The sequence below is a fragment of the Urocitellus parryii genome, chromosome Y, assembly GCF_045843805.1.
Source record: "Urocitellus parryii isolate mUroPar1 chromosome Y, mUroPar1.hap1, whole genome shotgun sequence".
NCBI lineage: Eukaryota > Metazoa > Chordata > Mammalia > Rodentia > Sciuridae > Urocitellus > Urocitellus parryii.
The window spans coordinates 20,306,439-20,313,977 of NC_135548.1; the positions used below are offsets into that span (position 1 = coordinate 20,306,439).

At 41.3% G+C, this 7,539-nt stretch overlaps 1 pseudogene across 1 annotated transcript in view; it reads right to left on the bottom strand.

Moving 5' to 3' along the window:
* The window catches only part of LOC144250965 (dedicator of cytokinesis protein 8-like), an 81,583-nt pseudogene extending 74,091 nt beyond the window's left edge, over positions 1 to 7,492 (bottom strand). Inside the window, exons 1-5 of the transcript XR_013342611.1 lie at positions 7,447 to 7,492; positions 7,246 to 7,338; positions 5,849 to 5,945; positions 3,754 to 3,938; positions 2,474 to 2,584 (exon numbers count right to left, since the gene is read on the bottom strand). The product of XR_013342611.1 is annotated as a dedicator of cytokinesis protein 8-like (transcript). The remainder of the gene's footprint in view (positions 1 to 2,473; positions 2,585 to 3,753; positions 3,939 to 5,848; positions 5,946 to 7,245; positions 7,339 to 7,446) is intronic.
* Between the last annotated feature and the right edge of the window lie 47 nt (positions 7,493 to 7,539).

Sequence of the window (7,539 nt, forward strand, 5' to 3'; positions counted from 1 at the left end):
AAGAGCACTTTGGGTTCAGGAATTTAGAGTACTAAGAAGCAAACCACAGGCTTCTCTCTGATAAATGTGGAAACTGTACAGAACACACTCTAGCCAGGATTGTTGGAGCTCATTGCTAAAACAGGCCTAAAAGGGCTTGTTCCAAGAACTGAATGAAGGGTTCCTTTCCACAGGACTACTAACTCCCGGCTGGATGTAAGACAGGCCAGGCAGGAACATTCTCATTGAAGTCTTCCTATAAAATCAAAGTTGGAATAAAGAAATACTAATGACTGAATACGGAGAAAGGCTAAGTTATACCCAATAATAAGAGCTACACTTCTATTTTACTACTGCCAAGCACTGCTCATGGCACTTTACATGTGTTGACACTTTTAACCCTCACAACAACCCTGTGTCATTGCTAGCACTATTCTCATTTTGCAGATGCTGAAATGGAAACAGCTAGATTAAGGGATTTATTTGAAGTTGCACCACTAGAAGATAAAACAGTCAGGATTCCATCCCATATTCCAGAATCTGAGGTCATTACTCCTGGGACAGAGACAGGGTCTCACAGTGTTGCCCAGGCCGGCCTTGAACTCCTGGGCTCAAGCCATCCTCCTGCCTCAGCCTCCTGAGTAGCTGGGACTGTAGGCATGCACTACTGTGCCAGGCTCAAGAACCTTTTTGTCCACTGTATGCTAATTATAGAGGCAGTCATCTCATTTGAAAATGTGTTTGTATTCCATAAGAATTATCTTTCTTGGGCTGGGGATGTGGCTCAAGAGGTAGCATGCTCACCTGGCATGCGTGCGGCCCGGGTTCGATACTCAGCACCACATACAAAGATGTTGTGCTCGCCGAAAACTAAAAAAATAAATAATTCTCTCTCTCTCTCTCTCTAAAAATAATAATAATAATAATAAAGTTGCTTTGTCATCACTAAAAAAGTTAAAAAAAATTATCTTTCTCTTAATAGTGGCTAGTGCAGCCCTTCTTCACCAAAGATGATATTTTAAGCTGCATTTAGTTGTTTGGGACATATTCCTAAGCTATCGCTGCCATCTGCTGGCAATATGTGGTAACAACCTCGTGGAAAGCTGGAAGGAAACATTAAATGAAAACGCGGCACAGGTATAGCTACAACATGATGGCACGTATGACAGTGCGTGGAAAAGGCTAATGTCCAGGACTGCTTCAGCTCCTAGATAATCTACTCTGAGGCCTCCAAGGAGATTAACTAATTTTAGATGTTTCAAACATTATTTGCTCTCTAAATATGAAAAATAAAATCTTAAAACGCGGGGCTGGGGATGTGGCTCAAGCGGTAGCGCACTCGCCTGGCATGCGTGTGGCTCGGGTTCGATCCTCAGCACCACATACAAACAACAATGTTGTGTCTGCAGATAACTAAAAAATAAATATTAAAAAAATTCTCTCTCCCTCTAAAAAAAAAAAATCTTAAACACATAAATGGAATTCCTCTCCCAACACTGACCATGCCTTTGACCAGATCCTTTGAGCTTCCCCAAAGACTAATCATGAGACAATGGGACTGAATGACAGGGTGTGGTATATGACCTGGGAAGAGACTGGACCAAAGGAATCTGATTGTATCTTATTATTGGCTTTAAGAGAGAGGTAAGACACACACTGGAGAAATGATCTCCTGATACTCAAGGGTCATATCTAACACTTCTTTTATAGACCCATATAGTACAAAGCACTTACTAAGTGCTTTCTACATAAGGATGACCTTTTGTTCCATAAAGACATTAATCTCTTTATCATCAAGGACACAATTCCTGTTTGTGTTCCTATATCTATTCCATCAGGATTACCATCAAAAAAATAAGATCATGAAACTCAGACTATGAATTCAAAATTAATTTAGGGCTTTTTGATTCAGAATGTAAGAAAAATTCCATTTCCCCAAACCGATTTCAAATTATTTAATACTATGTGAAAGCAACTGGCAAAACCACAAGTGTCATTTATTTATGATTAAGTCATATGGACAATACCATAATAATTATAAATAGCTGTCAGTTTCACTCTAGTCACATTTTAAACAACAAATCTTTATTAAACTTTATAACACTCTTTCAGAGGTACTTCTGGAGGAAGGGAAACTAGAAAAGAGATTATCTTATTTTCCAAATTCATGGCTAGGAAGGAGAATGAATGAATGTGAATAAAACTTTCCCCACAATTAAAAACAAAACAAAACAGGACGTTCCCGGTCAGTGGTCTAAGTGGATTAGAATTACTTTCCAACATTCCCGGGTTTCAGCCTCCTTTCTCACGATCACAGCGTCACAGGTTGAACAGAAAAGAGCTCCACACGAGAAGTCCAGTACTAGGCTACGTAAGTGCTTCGATTCTCTCCTTTTTCAATACTCCTTGGTAAGAACCTCTCCTTTCAGAGAATTAGGGGAACACGTACCAGTGGTGGGATGACTGTCTGCTTCCTCAACACCCATAGGCTTACCTGCCCTGGTGCTCAGGAGAAAAACAAAGATGGGCTGCTGTCCAAAGTTCTTGATGGCCAGGTGTCTCTCTTCGCCTCTCACAGAACCGTCCACACGCTCATAGCTGTAGCCTTTACGTAGAGAAGACAACAACCACACACAGGTCCTTACTCTTTGCAAGGACTCTTAGGAAATAAAATATTCGAGTCATTCCTAAGCCAATGCCTATTTGTCCTTTCCACACCCAAGCCTGCCCTACTTTCAATAAAGCCCAAAGGAAAGATCTCAATTGTTTTATAACTTGATCTTGTTTCTTATTTTATGTGGTACTGAGGATTCAGACCAGTGTCTCTCACATGCCAGGTAAGGGCTCTACCACTGAGCCACAACCCCAGTCTGAAAGATCTAAATTTAGGGGAACAATTCATCACTTCGGTCAAGAGCTTTGTAATGTTGTGAACAACCAATAAAAAAAAATCATCACTTCACCAAAAAAAATCACCATAACACACTATCCTGTGTTTTAAAACCACAGGCAACCAAAGTCTTTGGCATTTGCATAGGTAATATTTGGTTTTGACTCTTCCCAGGCCACCCTAAATATCCACACGCTGGCAGTTGGTGACTGCTGAGACACAATCCTGACTTAGGCAAGCAGTAAGACAAGCACTTGGGAGCCTGCCTGATGACCCAGCACCTGCTTTTCAGAGAAGCTCTAGGGCTCTCCACTTGTCACCACGCATCAGGTTAGGAAGGAGAATTATAATCTCAATTCATGTTTTGGCACTCGAGATTCCTCAATGTGCCAGTAGCTGAAGTGTCCAGTTACTGCAGTACTTGGGGGGCATCAAGTGGATCTGAGAGACCACTCCCAACTAAACTTTAAAACAGTTATTTCTGCGGCTGATACTCTCCCACAGGCTCAAAAATCAACCCCTGTTCAAGCTTTGTCCCATTATCCCACATCAATTTTATTATATATTAAGCAGAGTTCTCAAGTAACTGCCTACATTCCCTATTATCACAGAAATAATTGCTCTCACCCTCCCTCTGCTTGATTTGTGGGATCTCCATACTATCTATCTTCCCTTTCTTACTAATCCTGCATAAGTACACAACTGCTGAGCTGTCGAGAGACGCTGCAAGTGTTTGTCGCTGAAACTCGACTCACACATTTTTGAAGCCACTCAACATTTTCACAATGTCTGCTCCATACCTATCACCTGCATCACCTGATGAGAATGTGGGTGTTACCTCTGCCCATGTGTCTCTACCCTGCTGTCAATCTTGCTTCACACACCACTGTCCACTCTCCTCAGCCTTTTCACCTTCTTTGTCTTTAACTTTTTCCTCGGTAACCTTCCCACACCCCTTATGACTCTCAGATGATGTAGTGGCCAAGGGGAGTCACATTTGCAGTCCATATAGTCCTGGAGAATATCCAACATCTGGGTCATCTGAGAGAAGAGTAAGATGCAATGGCCCCTGGCAAGAAGAAGAAAAGGAGAAACTGCCAACTCTAGTAGTGTTTACGGGGAGTGACCCTCAGGCAACATGACCAAAGGGAAATGCTAAAGTAGAAATATCAATGTCCTGTAACTTTCTCAGAAATTCTGAATACTTTATACAAGAAGACAAAGTGCCTCCACATGTAGCTGCATCCCTCAGAGCAGTCCCAGGGCACCTGTCAATTCACCAGGGAGTGTGGAAGCCCTGGCATAACCAAGGAGCCTCTTTCCAGAATATCACTTCACTTAATGAAAACAGAAGTTTCATTTCAATAGTAAAATAAATATACATGTAAAGAGTAAAGGCAAGGAACAAATGTGTGTGCACCCACTCGCCAAGATCCTGAAGAGCTATGGAAGGCTATCTACTGCTATTCCCACTTGGCGGTACAAGTCATTACCATCTAGAAAAGTCGAAAAGCATCATGTTAGAGAAGCAATCCCCCATGGTACACAAGAAACTTACATATAGAGTGTGAAGAAAGGAAAGGATAATTCAAAATAATGTAGAAGAAACAAAATCAGGATGACAGCCCTTATCATCAGACATTGTTTTAAATTTGCCTGAACAAACAAGGACAATGCTGTTAAAAAAAAATTTTTTTTAAGAAAACGAACTTACCTTAATGTTGCCAGGAGAGTAAGACCAAGAGTTAGGGAGAACATCGGCCAGACTCTAGCCCCAAATTGTTGGAAAAACCACTGAGTTTGAAGGTGAGTACCTGGATTCTTATCTCTCTCTGCCACTTACTACCTATATGACATTGGGCGTGACCTTTCGAGGTCATGAAAAACTCGGATGGAAGGTATCTATAGGTTCTTCCCCATCTCTAACACACACACTTATGGTAGATACGTCAAAGGCCATAAAATACAGTAAGACGTGTAATTATGATTATTAACAATTTTTCATATTTACGTTTTAGTCACAGTTGAACACAATATCTTTATCTATTTTATTCTTTCAATTTCTTTAGTTGTAGATGGACACAATAACTTTGTTTTATTTATTTATATTTTTGTACGTGGTGCTGAAGATCGAATCTCCTGCCTCACACATGTGAGGCGAGTGCTTAGTCACTGAGCTATTTATTTATTTTTGTGTGGTGCTGAGGATTGGACCCAGGGCCTCACATGTGCTATCTAGGCAAGCACTCGACCACTGAGCCACAACTCCAGCCCCAGGACATGCAATTATTTAATTTGCAAAAGACTGGGCAATTTTGACAAATCTGAAGTTTTAAGTTAGTTCAGGCCACACCTGGGGCAATCATCCTAAAGGCACAATTCTGAAATTCTTGAGTCTCTTGTCTTTTCCTAGACTCCCCCTTTCCTGTGGTGATGAAGATGTACATGCTGGATACCAGGCTGCTGAACACTAACCAAAGGTCATCTTCTGATACCCAACTTGCATTTCTGGGAAAGAGTATTCCCCAACTATGCCTTGAGTTTAAATCAAATCCCAAAGATTAACAAGAACCAATGTTTACTCAACCTTTATTATGTGTCAGTTCAATTCAAGGAAGCAGCAGGCAATTTTAAAAGAAATGCTCAATGTTGACTCGTCCTTGTGGATGCAACCAACATAGCTGGACTGATGAGGTGAACATACACTGATCAACAAGGTAGCAGAGTAAGGTAGGGCTTGCCAAGTCCTGGACTGGGATCCTAAATGCTGTAGGAATTCAGGAAATAAAGGATAAAGATGGAGGAGTGGGGTTGGATGAGATGGAATGGGGTGGGTGTACAGTTGCAGAGAAAGTAGGCCCTGAATTCCAGGCTTCTAAAAAAGGGAACTTGAATCAGTCTCAAGAATCAGTAAGTTCTTCATTACTCAGGTTTGAACCAGTCACTCCCCGAGAGCAGTACATGTCAACCTATTCCTACCTGGAATGCAGGAATGCCAGCAGCTTATCCAGCAGGTGAAGTTTCCCACTAGCCTCAATCAGGTGGTCTCCAACTTCAAAAGGCTCTGGCTCCACACCTGGAAAGCAGAGAGCCCAATCCTAATTGTGTGCCCTGATTCAGGGCAAAATTCTTAAGTAGAAAACCCAATAGGTAGGCAACAGAGAGAGCCCAAGCTCTTTCTAATGCAGTAGGCCCTTCAGTCTCAACCATTCGAGGCATTTTCTAATTATTTGCTTGATATCAACTGCAGAGCCTGGCACATCCAAAAAGTCTAATAAATATTTATCTAAGAAACAAACTCACTCTTTAGGAAACTGAGGGAAAGGAAGATGCCAGAGATCAAGAAGATCCACAAAGGAAATTCTAAGGCTCTCACTCTAGATAAGAAATCAAGAAATAGGCTTAGGTGTGTATAAAAGTGATTCTCAAGGTACAGGCGGCCATCAGAATATTCTGGAAGATGTCCTTCAAAATCAATGTTCCTAATGCCCCTTCTCCCTTAAAAAAAAAGTTCTAATGTGCACTTGATTAAAGTTCTGTTAAACTTTTAAATAGCTCCTAATGGTACTTGGCAGACTCCTTAAAACAAGTACAGCAGACCTTCTGCAATCTTTCTACACTAGGGAATTCCAGGGCCAGCCATCAGAGTGCATCCAAAAACCCCAATGGGAATGAAAATGAAACACTACACATAAATTTGTGGCAACAAGAGCAGTGCTTAGAGGGACATGTACAGAAGTCACTAGGATGAAAGGAAAGAGCAAAGGGCACAGAGCAGGAGCATGCAGGCAGGAAGAAAGGCAGGAAAAACTGCTACCCCAGAAGCTGAGTGAAGAGCATCCCAAGGAGGAAGCCATCTGCTGTGTCAAGGGATCTGAGAGGTTAACGCAACGTGAACTGACAATGCCTGGGCATCACAGAGAACACAGAGAAAACAGAGAACTGGGCGTAGTGACCGAGAGGGCTCAAGACGAAAGGAAATCCAATCCTGAAGAAGGGTCAGATGAATCCCCATTATGACCCATTCTGTAAAGCTGCCAGTTTTCTTCTCCACAACTGTCACTATCATGAAAGAAAGAAAAGCTCCCTGCGCTCCAAAAAAGCTTAGAAACATTTCTAGATTGCAGAAAAGTAGAGTCAAGGCAAATGCAATGGATCCTGCATTAAGAGAGAAAAAGGAAAGCAGCTTAAGGAATATTATGGGACATGTGAAGAAATCTTCAGTATGAATAACATGAGATATCATTAATATACAGAAAATGAGAAGAAGCAGAGTAGACACATAAATGCAGCAGTTCTGTTGAAGAGTCCGGCTATGATTTTGGTTACAGAACTACTAATGAAAAATAATGGGGGGAAACAGGACACTGGCTCACCATCAAACAAATATGGGTGATCCACGCACTTTCGAAGCTGGGATAAGATATTCTGAAGTTTAACTTTCCTTGCCATCTCATTTTCAAATGCATCTGAAATTTTGAAGATAGAGAGAAAAAGGGACTAACAAATCAAAACACAAACAAAACACAACCATAACCTTTCTCATTTCATAGTATTTCGCTCAAGTTTATACTAACCTCCCAAATGGCAATCAATTGCACTGAGAATTACAATCATATCCATATGGGATTTTCTTACTCCTCACTTTGTTTTGAGAAGGAAGTCTACAA